Source organism: Muntiacus reevesi, chromosome 11, assembly GCF_963930625.1.
Source record: "Muntiacus reevesi chromosome 11, mMunRee1.1, whole genome shotgun sequence".
Lineage (NCBI taxonomy): Eukaryota > Metazoa > Chordata > Mammalia > Artiodactyla > Cervidae > Muntiacus > Muntiacus reevesi.
Window position 1 is genome coordinate 49,351,903 of NC_089259.1, and position 12,312 is coordinate 49,364,214.

At 42.6% G+C, this 12,312-nt stretch overlaps 1 protein-coding gene across 1 annotated transcript in view; it reads left to right on the forward strand.

Annotated features, from left to right (window-relative positions):
• The first annotated feature begins 4,037 nt into the window (after window positions 1–4,037).
• SCEL (sciellin) overlaps window positions 4,038–12,312 on the forward strand; it is a 204,495-nt gene continuing 196,220 nt past the window's right edge. Inside the window, exon 1 of the mRNA XM_065902111.1 lies at window positions 4,038–4,122. The gene's annotated coding sequence lies outside the window, so the exon portion shown is untranslated. The remainder of the gene's footprint in view (window positions 4,123–12,312) is intronic.

Sequence of the window (12,312 nt, forward strand, 5' to 3'; positions counted from 1 at the left end):
GCATCATAGACTCAATGCACTTGAGTTTGAACACACTCTGGGAGACAGTGAAGGACAGGGAAGCCTGTTGTACTGCAGTCCATGGGGTCACAAAGATTCGGACAAGACTTAGCAACTCAACAACAACAATTCTCTAGGGTTCCCGGTATATATGTTTTGTTGTTTAGTTGCTGAGTCGTGTCTGACTCTTTTGTGACCCCATGGTCTGTAGACTGCCAGGCTCCTCTGTCCATGAGATTTTCCAGGCAAGAATACTAGAGTGGTTTGCCATCCACTCTCGCTGTATTGCTTGGGTTTTCTCAACTTGTTTCAGTCAGTAGGGGATGATGCAAGCTTCAGAGCTAGAAGCAGGAGATTCCATCGAGGACTTGATGGACTGTGGAGCTTGGTCTTTTTTTTTTTTTTTCTTTTTAACAGAATATGAAAAATGCTCTTTAAAATAACTTGACTCCATTGGCACAGAATGGGAAGTAAGTAAATCGTGGCCTCAAGCAATTCAGATTTTTGAGTATATAAAAACCTGACAAGACGAAATAGTAATTTATGAAATTAAAGCTATATCCCCCTGGGAAACTGATGGCAAAGATGCTTAAAGACTGGAGGCTATTTGAAGGAGGAAGAATTTTTGAAGCTTCATGATAGCAGGGACTGTATTTTTCTTACTAATCTTTCTCACCTGGCATAAAATCAACACTAAACAATTTTGTTGAATGAATGAATGAATGAGCTTTTATTTTGTATTTGTGTTGCTCTCTCTAGATCCTGCTTCTCTAGGGGCTATATTTATTTATGCAACAAATATTTATTAACTGCCAACTTTATGTTAGGTACTATGGTGGATTAAGAGTATTAAAAAATGGATAAAACTTGAGGCCCACCCCCAAAGAGACCTCAGCCCACTACTGCAATGCTTAGATTTATTTATTTAATTTTTTTAATGCTTAGATTTATTGAGCATTACTGTTTATCTTTACCCCTTTTTCATCTCATTCCTATTAAATTTTTAATTAAGTTTTATTTTATACTGGATTGCAGTTGATTTACAGTGTTGTGTTAGTTTCAGGTATACGGCAAAGTGATTCAGTTATCTTTTTCAGATTCTCTTCCCACGTAGCTTATTACAGACTATTGAGTAGAGCTCCCTGTGCTGTACAGTAGGTCCCTGTTGATTTTTTATTTTGTTTATAATAGTGTGTATATGTTAATCACAAACTCCTTTTATCCCTCCCCCAACCTTTTCTCTTTGGTAACCATAAATTTATTTTTGAAGTCTGTCAGTCTATTTCTGTTTTGTCAGTAAGTTCAGTTTTTGGATCCCACACATTTTTCTTAACTTTTTTTTTTTTTCTGTTAAAAAATTTTAATTACTTACAAGGCTTCCTGACATTTCTCCTCTCAGTAGCCCATTTCTTCAAAATGCTTTGAATTTTGAGCAACCCTGCTGTTTTTGTGAACTTGCTAAATTAGATTTGCATCTTTCCTTCCTTCCCTCTCTCCCTTCCTTCTTTCCTTCCACATTGATTTTCTCTACGTAAAAATCGTGCACTAATTCTTTCAAAGTTTTTATTACAATGTGATTCCCAAGTGTTTGGACCTGAGTTTTGAAAGCTTAATGACCTTTTTGTAGGGTAAGGGAGTTAGAGAAGGCAAGGTTCAGAAAAAGAACGAGACTGGCACTTTAGAGGAACATATCACCTTTAATGAAGCGAGAAGGGGCAGCAGTCAGATTAATGAGCTGCTGCACTAACCCAACAAAAGAGTAAGTATATATAGGCATATATGTGGAAATCTACTGTCTTAAGGGTGCCTGTTCTTCTCCAAGGTTGTTCGGGTTAGCTATCTCTTAAACAGCTCAGGCAAAGAATTCTGGAGATCAGCCAGAGGCTGCGACTGGCTGGGAGCTGGGTGTAATCAACCTTAATGTCCGTTTTTTTCTTCGGGTGAGAGAGTTCTTTGTTTTGCAAAGAATGGTGGGGAGGACCTGAGGGGAGTTTTTTTTGTTTGTTTGTTTGTTTGTTTGTTTTGTTTTTTCCATTTATTTTTATTAGTTGGAGGCTATTTACTTTACAATATTGTAGTGGTTTTTGTCATACATTGACATGAATCAGCCATGGATTTATATGTATTCCCCATCCCGATCCCCCCTCCCACCTCCCTCTCCACCCGACTCCTCTGGGTCTTCCCAGTGCACCAGGCCTGAGCACTTGTCTCATGCATCCAGCCTGGGCTGGTGATCTGTTTCACCCTAGATAATATACATGGTTCGATGCTGTTCTCTCGAAACATCCCACCCTCGCCTTCTCCCACAGAGTCCAAAATTCTGTTCTGTACATCTGTGTCTCTTTTTCTGTTTTGCGTATAGGGTTATCATTACCATCTTTCTAAATTCCATATATATGCATTAGTATACTGTATTGGTCTTTATCTTTCTGGTTTATTTCACTCTGTATGATGGGCTCCAGTTTCATCCATCTCATTAGAACTGATTCAAATGAATTCTTTTCAATGGCTGAGTAATATTCCATGGTGTATATGTACCACAGCTTCCTTGTCTGCTGATGGGCATCTAGGTTGCTTCCATGTCCTGGCTATTATAAACAGTGCTGCGATGAACATTGGGGTGCTCGTGTCTCTTTCAGATCTGGTTTCCTCGGTGTGTATGCCCAGAAGTGGGATTGCTGGGTCATATGGCAGTTCTATTTCCAGTTTTTAAAGAAATCTCCACACTCTTCTCCATAGCAGCTGTACTAGTTTGCATCCCCACCAACAGTATAAGAGGGTTCCCTTTTCTCCACACCCTCTCCAGCATTTATTGATTGTAGACTTTTGGATAGCAGCCATCCTGACTGGCACGTAATGGTACCTGATTGTGGTTTTGATTTGCATTTCTCTGATAATCAGTGATGTTGAGCATCTTTTCATGTGTTTATTAGCCATCTGTATGTCTTCTTTGGAGGACACAACAGATAGAGAAATATACCATGTTCATGGATTGGAAGAATCAATATTGTCAAAATGGCCATACTATCCAAAGCAATCTATAGATTCAATGCAATCCCTATCAAGCTACCAACGGTATTTTTCACAGATCTAGAACAAATAATTTCACAATTTGTATGGAAATACAAAAAACCTCGAATAGCCAAAGTAATCGTGAGAAAGAAGAATGGAACTGTAGGAATCAACCTGCCTCACTTCAGACTCTACTACAAAGCCACAGTCATTAAGGCAGTATGGTACTGGCACAATGACAGAAATATAGATCAATGGAACAGAATAGAAAGCCCAGAGATAAATCCATGAACCTATGGACACCTTATCTTCGACAAAGGAGGCAAGGATATACAATGGAAAAAATACAACCTCTTTAACAAGTGGTGCTGGGAAAACTGGCCAACCACTTGTAAAAGAATGAAACTAGAACACTTTCTAACATCATACACAAAAATAAACTCAAAATGGATTAAAGATCTAAATGTAAGACCAGAGACTATAAAATTCCTAGAGGAGAACATAGGCAAAACACTCTCCGACATAAATCACAGCAGGATCCTCTAGGACCCACCTCCCAGAATATTGGAAATAAAAGCAAAAATAAACAAATAGGACCTAATTAAATTTAAAGGCTTTTGCACAACAAAGGAAACTATAAGCAAGGTGAAAAGACAGCCCTCAGATTGGGAGAAAATAATAGCAAACGAAGCAACAGACAAAGGATTAATCTCAAAAATATACAAGCAACTCCTGTAGCTCAATTCCAGAAAAATAAATGACCCAATCAAAAAATGGGCCAAAGAACTAAACAAATATTTCTCCAAGGGGAGTTTTAACTCCAGGCTATTTTGAGCCATGTATCTTTCCTTCATTCCAGACCCTAAGGAATATATATAAAAAGAGAAAGAGAGGTGGGCATTGTTAATGTTCAGGGCTTCTTCATGCTGATAAATGAGGGTCAGGGGTGTGTGGTCTGGGAGGAAGGAAGTCTAAGGCCCATAGTGTTGATTTTCTATTCTATCCATCAGTGTCTTGAGCCGAAGAACAGTCTTGACTTGGTCTCGGGAAAGGGCTCGGATTCAGTCTTGGAGGAATCCCTGGAAAAGATTAAACAAACAAGGTCCAAAGGTGAGTAGGGATAAAAATGAATGGTCCGAGAAGGGGTAAAAGTTATAAAAGGTTCTCTGTAGCCACAGGGTGGAGATGTAATCTTCAACGTGTTCAAACGTGGATCCTTGAGGACTCGAGGCCCAGATATCTGCCAGAAGTTGTTCCAGGAATAATTGCAGCCATGAAACTGGCTCATCTGTCGCCTGTTGAGGCTGGTGGAACTTTAGAGTTGTAGGGCCTGTGTGAGAAACTTGTCAAGTATTAGTCTGGCAAGCGTTTTCATCACTGGGCTGCATAACCTTTTTTAGACGAGTGATGTGAACCCAAGGGGTGATTTCTTTTAATTTTGCAGCTGTAGGGGTCAGCAGAATTGCCGTGTAGGGACCTTGCCATTTTGGGGTTAGATCTGAGTGGGGCTGAATTGTCATATAGACTTTGTCTCCTATTTGAAGGGATGGGTATGGAAGATTGGAATGTGGTTGAGGGAGTAAGTCATCCATATGTTGCCAAAAGGCATTTATTTTTGTATCTGGGGAAGTAAAGGACAAGGAAGGTGGGATGGCAGTTTGGGACTGTCCCGGGAGAGGGGACGACCTAAAGGTACCATGGGCCTCCCATACATGGCCTTGAATGGACTGATATTTAAGGGCTTTTTTGGTAAGGCCCGGACCTTTAAAAGGGCTAAAGGGAGGAGTTCAGTCCAGTCTTGATGAAGTTCAGTTGTTAATTTGGTCATAGTTACGTTTAGGACTCGGTTGGCTCTCTCAACCTTATGGGAAGACCGGGGATGATAAGGAAAGGAATGTGAAACCTCCAAGGAACTGGAAGGGCTCGTGCAATATTTTGTGTCATTTGGGATGAGAACTCGGGCCTGTTGTCAGACTGGAGAGAGAAAGGCATTCCAAATCTGGGGAGGATTTCAGTAAAGATAAGGCAAGCCACAATAGGGGCTCGTGTATTAGTAGTCAGGAAAGCTTCGATCCATCCAGAAAATGTATCTACGAAGACTAGGAGAAATTTAACCGTTTTTACAGGTGGCATGTGGGTGAAATTTACCTGCCAGTCTTGTGTGGGAAGATGTCTGCACATTTGGTGGGTGGGGAAAGGAGAGGGGCGAATGTTAGAATTAGGATTTGTCTGCTGACAAATGATATAAGTTTGGGTCAGATTATTTAAATAAGTCACATTGGCCTTAGTCAGCTCAATAAAGTTCTGAAGGAGAGCCTTAAGTACTTTTGCAGAGGGGTAGAAAAGAGAATGTAAATGTGAAAGTAATGTGCAGATGTTAGGCTCATCAATTTGGGCTATAGTAAAGACAGGACTAACAGAGGCGGCCTGCCACTTTGCTTCGTGATCTGCTATATTGTTGTAAAAGGAGATAGGACTATGTCGAGGATGTCCCTGGCAATGTATTACAGCGGCTTGTTTTGGGGCTGAACTGCGTGGAAGAGTTCAGAAATAAAAGAAACGTTGAGAATAGGTGTGCCCTTCTGAGTCAGGAATCCCCTCTCCCTCCATGTTATAATGTTAGAATGTAATATGATACAGACACACTTGGAGTCAGTGTAAATGTTTATCTTTTGGCCTTTGGCTAGGGTCAAACCTTGTGTAAGAGCTATCAGTTCAGCCTGTTGTGAGGATGTGTGAGCTAGGAGTGTGGCTGACTTGATGAGGTGAGTGGGGATAGCTTTGTCGGTCTGTCCCTGGACTATAGCGTATCCAGCCCCAAATGGGGCTTGTTTCTGGGAAGTGGCATCTATGAACCAGGATGGGACTGTGGGGTCAGTAAGGGGCTGATTGGTTATAAGTTCAAAGGGATTAAGTGTCGTATCTAAGTCTGAACACAGTCATGAGATAGGTGTCCTGCTTCTGGATCTGGTGTAGGGAGTAATCTAGCAGGATTAAGAGGTTTACAAGGCATAAAAGAAAGGGATGAGTTGAGGAGGTGTGCATGGAGGATCTGTAGTCAAGCAGGGGGCAGAGAAAGGTAAGCCCGATGAGAGAGTAAATCTTTGAAGAAATGAGGTGAGCATACATTTAGAGGAGAATTTTGGGTTAGTTTTGGGGCTTCAGGTATTAAGAGGGTAGTTGCAGCTAAGGCCTGGAGACAAGGTGGTCATCCGAGTGTTATGAGATCGAGTTGTTTAGATAACTAAGTTAGAGGCCCCTTTTGGGGTACAGGATCCCTAAGGCATGTCCTTGTCAAGAATGTACAAAAAGGAAAAAAGGCTTGGCATAATCAGGTAAGTGAAGAGAATGGGCCTGTAGTAAGTGTTTGATAAGAGTCTGTATTGGGGTGTGGAGAGAGGTGGAGGCCAATAAGGGTTCATCTAAGTTTCCTCAAGTAGCTTCCTAAAGAGGTTTTGCGTGGAGGGCAAAATTTGAGACCCATATTCGGAAGAAGTTTAATAGACCTAATAGAGAAAGAAGTTCCCTCTTGGTTTTGGGCCTGGGGGTCTGTGTCAAGGCTCGAAGTCTCTGAGCTGGAATTATTTTGGATGTGGGAGTGAGAAGCAATCCCATGTAACTGACCACGGTGGAAGCAATTGGTGCTTTGGAGAGCGAGGCTCTGTAGCCCCAGTTGCCAAGGGCATTTAATACTGTCGCAGTGTGGACTAGGCAGTTATGGCGAGAAGAACTACGTAACAATAAATCATCTACATATTGGAGTAAGGCAGTAGAGTCTAGGTCTAAAGTTTGTAGGTCCCTTTGAAGGGCTTGACCGAAAAAATGAGGGCTATCTCTAAACCCTTGTGGTAAAATGGTCCAAGTTAATTGTTGAGATTGATACGTGTCTGGGTCTGTCCAGGTGAAGGCAAATAGAGGCTATGAAGAGTGGTGTAGAGGTATAGTAAAGAAAGCATCTTTGAGGTCCAATACCGTGAAGTACAGTGTATCAGGGGAAATATGCGAGAAAAGGGCATACACCACAGGGTGTACGGGTATTATGGCCTCATTGACCCTGTGAAGATCTTGGACTAGACGCCAGGAGTGGGGTCCCTTTTTGACTGCCGGTATAAGAGTATTATGAGGAAAACAGGCCCCAAAAGGCTGGCTTTGAGCAGTCGGGAGATTATTGGTTTAAGTCCTTGTAGGGATTCTGTGGTCAGGGTATACTGAGTTTGGGTTATTACCTGAGAGGGATTTTTGGGGGGTTTTTTTGGTATGAAAATTAGATTTTTAAACAAAACCTGTTTACTCTTCTCCAGGAAATAATATTTCAAGTACACAGTTGTCTTTGGTATCTGTGGGGCATTGGTTCTAGGACTCTTGCAGGTTATATGCAGGACGGAAAAAGAGACACAGATGTATAGAACAGACTTTTGGACTCTATGGGAGAAGGCGAGGGTGGGATGATCTGAGAGAATAGCACTGAATCATGTATATTATCAACTGAGAGGGATTTTTAAGAAAAACCTATACAGGGGAATGATGTCAGGCTACCGATGGGGCTTCAGTGTCTCAGACCTGAGGATCTATCGAGGGAAGGTCAGGGGGCAGGTTTTGGGAGTGAGGGCTGGCCAAGGGTTCGGGTGCCATTTGGATGCAAAGGATTGATATGGGATCTAAGAATGGGAGGTTTATTGAAGTTTGTAGCTTAGCCAGAAGATCATGTCCTATCAATGCCATTGCGCATTGAGGAACTACTATAAAACAATGTGTTAGTGTTGCCTTACCAAAGGAATAAAGGAGAGGAGGGGTTATTTGGGATAAAAAGGAACACCTGAGACCCCTTCAATGGCCATTTCTGAAGGCTGAAGAGGGCCTTTAAAGGAGGTTAAAAGTGAAAAGGCCGCTCTAGTATCTATTACAAACGACATTTTGTGTCCGGCCACCGTGCCGATTACCTGAAACTCTGGGTCCATCTGTATGGGGCAGACTTGGAGTCTGGAGCTTGGGCTCCGTCACTGGAATAATTCAGGCACAATTGGATCATCTCTCACCTCATCTGAGGAACCATGGTCTGGGGTGCCAGGGCCCCCCTTCGTCTGGTTCCCAGCCCATTGTTGTTGGGCCTAGGGTGGACCCCGAGATTTGGCGGGTAGTGTCTGAGGACAATCCATTTTCCAGTGGCCCCATTGTTTGCAGGTGGGGCAGGGTTTGGTGTGTGGCCGGGGGTTTGGGCAGGACTTAGCCCAGTGTCTCGTTTGGTTATATCTGAAGCAGAGGCCTGGAGGGTTAGATCCCATACAGGTGGGCCGAGGTCGATGGGCCAAAGGGATTGAATTTTTTTCTTGGATAGCTGCAGCGAATAAAGCATATTTGGCCTTTCTCTCCTTTTCTTTTTCTTTTTTCGCTTCTTCCTCCCTATTGTTGAAAACTTTAAAGGCTATTTCTAGGAGATCTTGCTGAGGGGTTTCAGGGCCCTTCTCTAACTGATGTAGTTTTTGGTGAGTATCGGGGGCTGACTGGCTTATGAACTGGACGTGTAGGTACAGAAGGCTGGCGGGGGTGGAAATATGTAGATTAGTGTATTTCTGGACTGCCTAGGTAAGCTGTGAAAGAAATAGGGCAGGATTTTCATCTTTTTCTTGAGTTACTTTCCTAATCTTATCGTAGTTAACATGAATGTGAGCGCTTTTTAGTATTCCTTCTAATAAACAGGTAATCATATGATGCAGGTACCGGCTGCCGGCATTGCCTGCTTGATATGTCCACCGTGGCTCAGTTAAACGGACTGCATCATCAGCGACTGGATTAGTCCTATCTTGGTTATGGAGCTGATCAGCATGAGTCTGGCTGCCTGCCACATCTGTTCCTTTTCATCAGGGGTTAAAGTGTTAGGATGTAAAAAAGATCATTCCAGGTTAAATGATATGCTTGCATAAGGCGGAGGAATTCTTTTCTGTATCTAGTAGGATTTTCTGAAAAAGATCCCAATTTTTCTTCAATTTGGCTCATATCAGAAATTAAGAAAGGCATATGAACTTTCCAGTCCCGCTACCTCTCTGAGAGGAAACATGTGTTTGCTTTGGGTCCTGGTCGATGGAGGTGGGGTGGAGATCTCTTTTGGGGTTTCAGAGTCATTGCTTCCTATTTGGAGGAAGAAGGGCTAGAGGATGGGGTCTCGTCTCTTGGAAGTTTCCTCTCCAGGGCAGTAGGGAGGAGGTTTATCGGTCAGGCTAAAATGGGGGATTGAGGGTTTAGGGGCCTTTTAGGGGCTTTAGATTTGGATTCTTTTGTAATGGAGGGGGAGAGAGAGGAGAGGAGGATTGGATAGGTAGAACAGTCCTTGCAGAGAGAAGGACAGCTTCTAAGGTCCCAGAAGACGTGAATATAGGGGATCTCCAACCATTTGCTATTCCGTTTGAGGAAGTTAGTGAGGTCTGATAAAATATTGAAACTGAAAGTCCCGAACTCAGGCCAGCGGTTTTGGTTATCCAGCTTGTATTGAGGCCAAATTTGAGTGCAAAGTAACTCGAGTTTATGAACCTTGAGATCTGTCAAGAGTAAAGGTTTGAGGTTTCGTTTTACACAGGCCAAGGGAGAGTCCCGCAGGATGGATTGGCTTGACCCCATAGCAAATGGCTAGCGACTGTCCAGTTGAGAGAAAAGATCATCGCCTAATCTTTTGACCAGGCAAAGAGAGAGAGACTCTGAAGGAGGGAGGGTTGTCCCCCAAGTACCTCCCCAGAGGGCCTTTTGGCCAGAGGGTTCCCTAGGAACCCAGAAAGGATGATAGTCTATGGTGCCCTAGAGTACCATCCGAGCTTACCTGGGCTGCTGGGTCAGGTGAGAATTCGTGGTGGATGGAGGGAAGTCGAATGGCAGAAGGCCTCTCTCCTGGAGTTGGTCGGCTTTGCAGGAAAGAAAGTGTAGAGAAAAGAGAGAGAGACCAATATTCCTTAGGGTACATGGACAACCAATAAAGCCCTTACACAGAACTTGGACCGCTCACGAAGGCACAGGGCATCTCTCGAGGAGGTCTTGAAAGCCCGCGCGAAAAGTAAGTTCGGCAGGTTTCCATGCTCCAAAGAGCTGACTGTGGAGAACGAGAAGGAACCTCAACCTTCCAGGTTTGGGCACCAAAAATGTAGGGAAAGGGAGTTAGAGAAGGCGAGGTTCGGAAGAAGAACGAGACCGGCACTTTACAGGAACAGGTCACCTTTAATGAGGTGAGAAGGGGCAGCAATCAGGTTAGTGAGCTGCTGCCCTAACCCAAGAAAAGAGTAAGTATATACAGGCATATATGTGGAAATCTACTGTCTTAAGGGGGCCTGTTCTCCAAGGTGGTTCAGATTAGTTACCTCTTAAATGGCTGGGGCAAGGAATTCTAGAGATCGGCCAGAGGCTGGGACTGGCTGGGAGCTGGGTGTAATCAACCTTAACGTCCATTTTTTCCTTCGGGTGAGAGAGCTCTTTGTTTTGCATAGAATGGTGGAGGGGACCTGGAGGGGAGTTTTAACTCCAGGCTATTTTGAGCTGTGTAACTTTCCTTCTCTTGTTGTAGGCACTTACTGCTCTAACACAGGACCACAAATTTAGTGACTTGAAACAGTATGGAGGTGAGCGTATGGAATGGGCCTCACAGGGCTAAAATCAAAGTGTCATCGAGGCTGTGTTCCTTTTAGAAACTCTAGGAAAGAACTCTTCTTTGGCCTTTTCCTGACTCTAGAGGCTGCCTGCATTCCTTCAGTGGTGTTTCTTGCATCCTCAAAGCCAATCAGGTCTTTATCATGCTCATCACTCTGACTTAGTTTCCCTCATCATATCTCCTTCTCTGACTCTTAAATTCTTGCATCCATCTTTCACTTGTAAGCATATTGGTGGTTTCATAGGACCCACCTGGATAATACAGAATTATCTCCCCAGCTCAAGATCCTTATTTTAATCACATTTTTAAAATCTCTTTTGCCACGTGAGACAATATATTCACTGACCCCAGGATAAAGACATGGATATATTTTAAGGAGTTATTCTTCTGCTTCTTGTTGTTCAGTTTCCAAGTCATGTCTGACTCTGTGACCCCATGGACTGCAGCACTCCAGGCCTCCACATGCCCCACCATCTCCCAGAGTTCACTCAAGTTCCTGTCCATTGTATCAGTGATGCCACCCAACCATCTCATCCTCATCTGCTTATCACACATCTAATGGGCTCTTAAAAAGTAAGATTCCTTATCCCTTTTTGATTGAAAGGGTAGCTACTTCTAACTCAGATTCTGACTCTCTCTTTTTTTTTTCTGACTCTCTCTCTGTCTTGACCCAGGTGCTTAGTATATCTTCTCTGCCTTAAGTCCAGTAGAACAACACCTGATGTAATACTTTTATGGAAGAGTATATTACATTATTCCAGTATTCTTTTCTGGAAAATTCCATGGACAGAGAAGAAACCTCACGAGTCATAGTCCACGGGGTTGCAAAGAGTCAGGCACGGTTGAGCACACACACAATGTTACATTATAGATCAGAATGTATTCCCTATGTGTGAATATATGTAGATGATTCGCACATAACAAATTCATTATGGTATGTTCATTCTGTAATATATTCTTTCAACCCCTGGGTTGGGAAGATCCCCTGGAGAAGGAACTGGCAACTCACTCCAGCATTCTTGCTTGGAAAATCCCATGGACAAATGAACCTGTTGGGCTACAATCCATGGTGTTGCAAAGAGTCAGACACGACTTAGCAACTAAAGAGGAACAAACAAATACGTGGGTAACATATATTTTAGGTTACTAAAAATGAGCTTGAGTCTGCAAAATGTCACTTTATATTGTGGCACTTCTACTACTTGTTTTATACAACTACATGATTTTAGTAATGGTGTATAAATGCTATTCTGTGTGCTATAATATTTTCCAGCTTTTGCTCCTATGTGTTTGTACCTCTTTTCCTTTTTCCCAAGGAAAGTAGAGGAAAGTTTTACAGTATTCTCTTTGGAATAGAAGATAGGGACTTTAATCACTGAGAAGATGTAAACTACTATTATCCCTTTGATGTGAATATTAGACCAGAATAGTTTATAAGATACAGTAAATCATCAATAAACATCATGGAGTCTGCCAGTCCCTTGGTGTTCATAGGAACAAAATGTTACTCCTGTCCTTGAGGAAACCATACTTTACAAGAAAGAGCATATACAGAAGAGAGAATTAGCAATCTATGGGGTCAGGACTTATACCAGAAAATTAAATAATGGTGATCCAAATTTTGTTAGTAGATGACATTCAGACTTTAAACATGCAAGCAAAGATATTTCTTG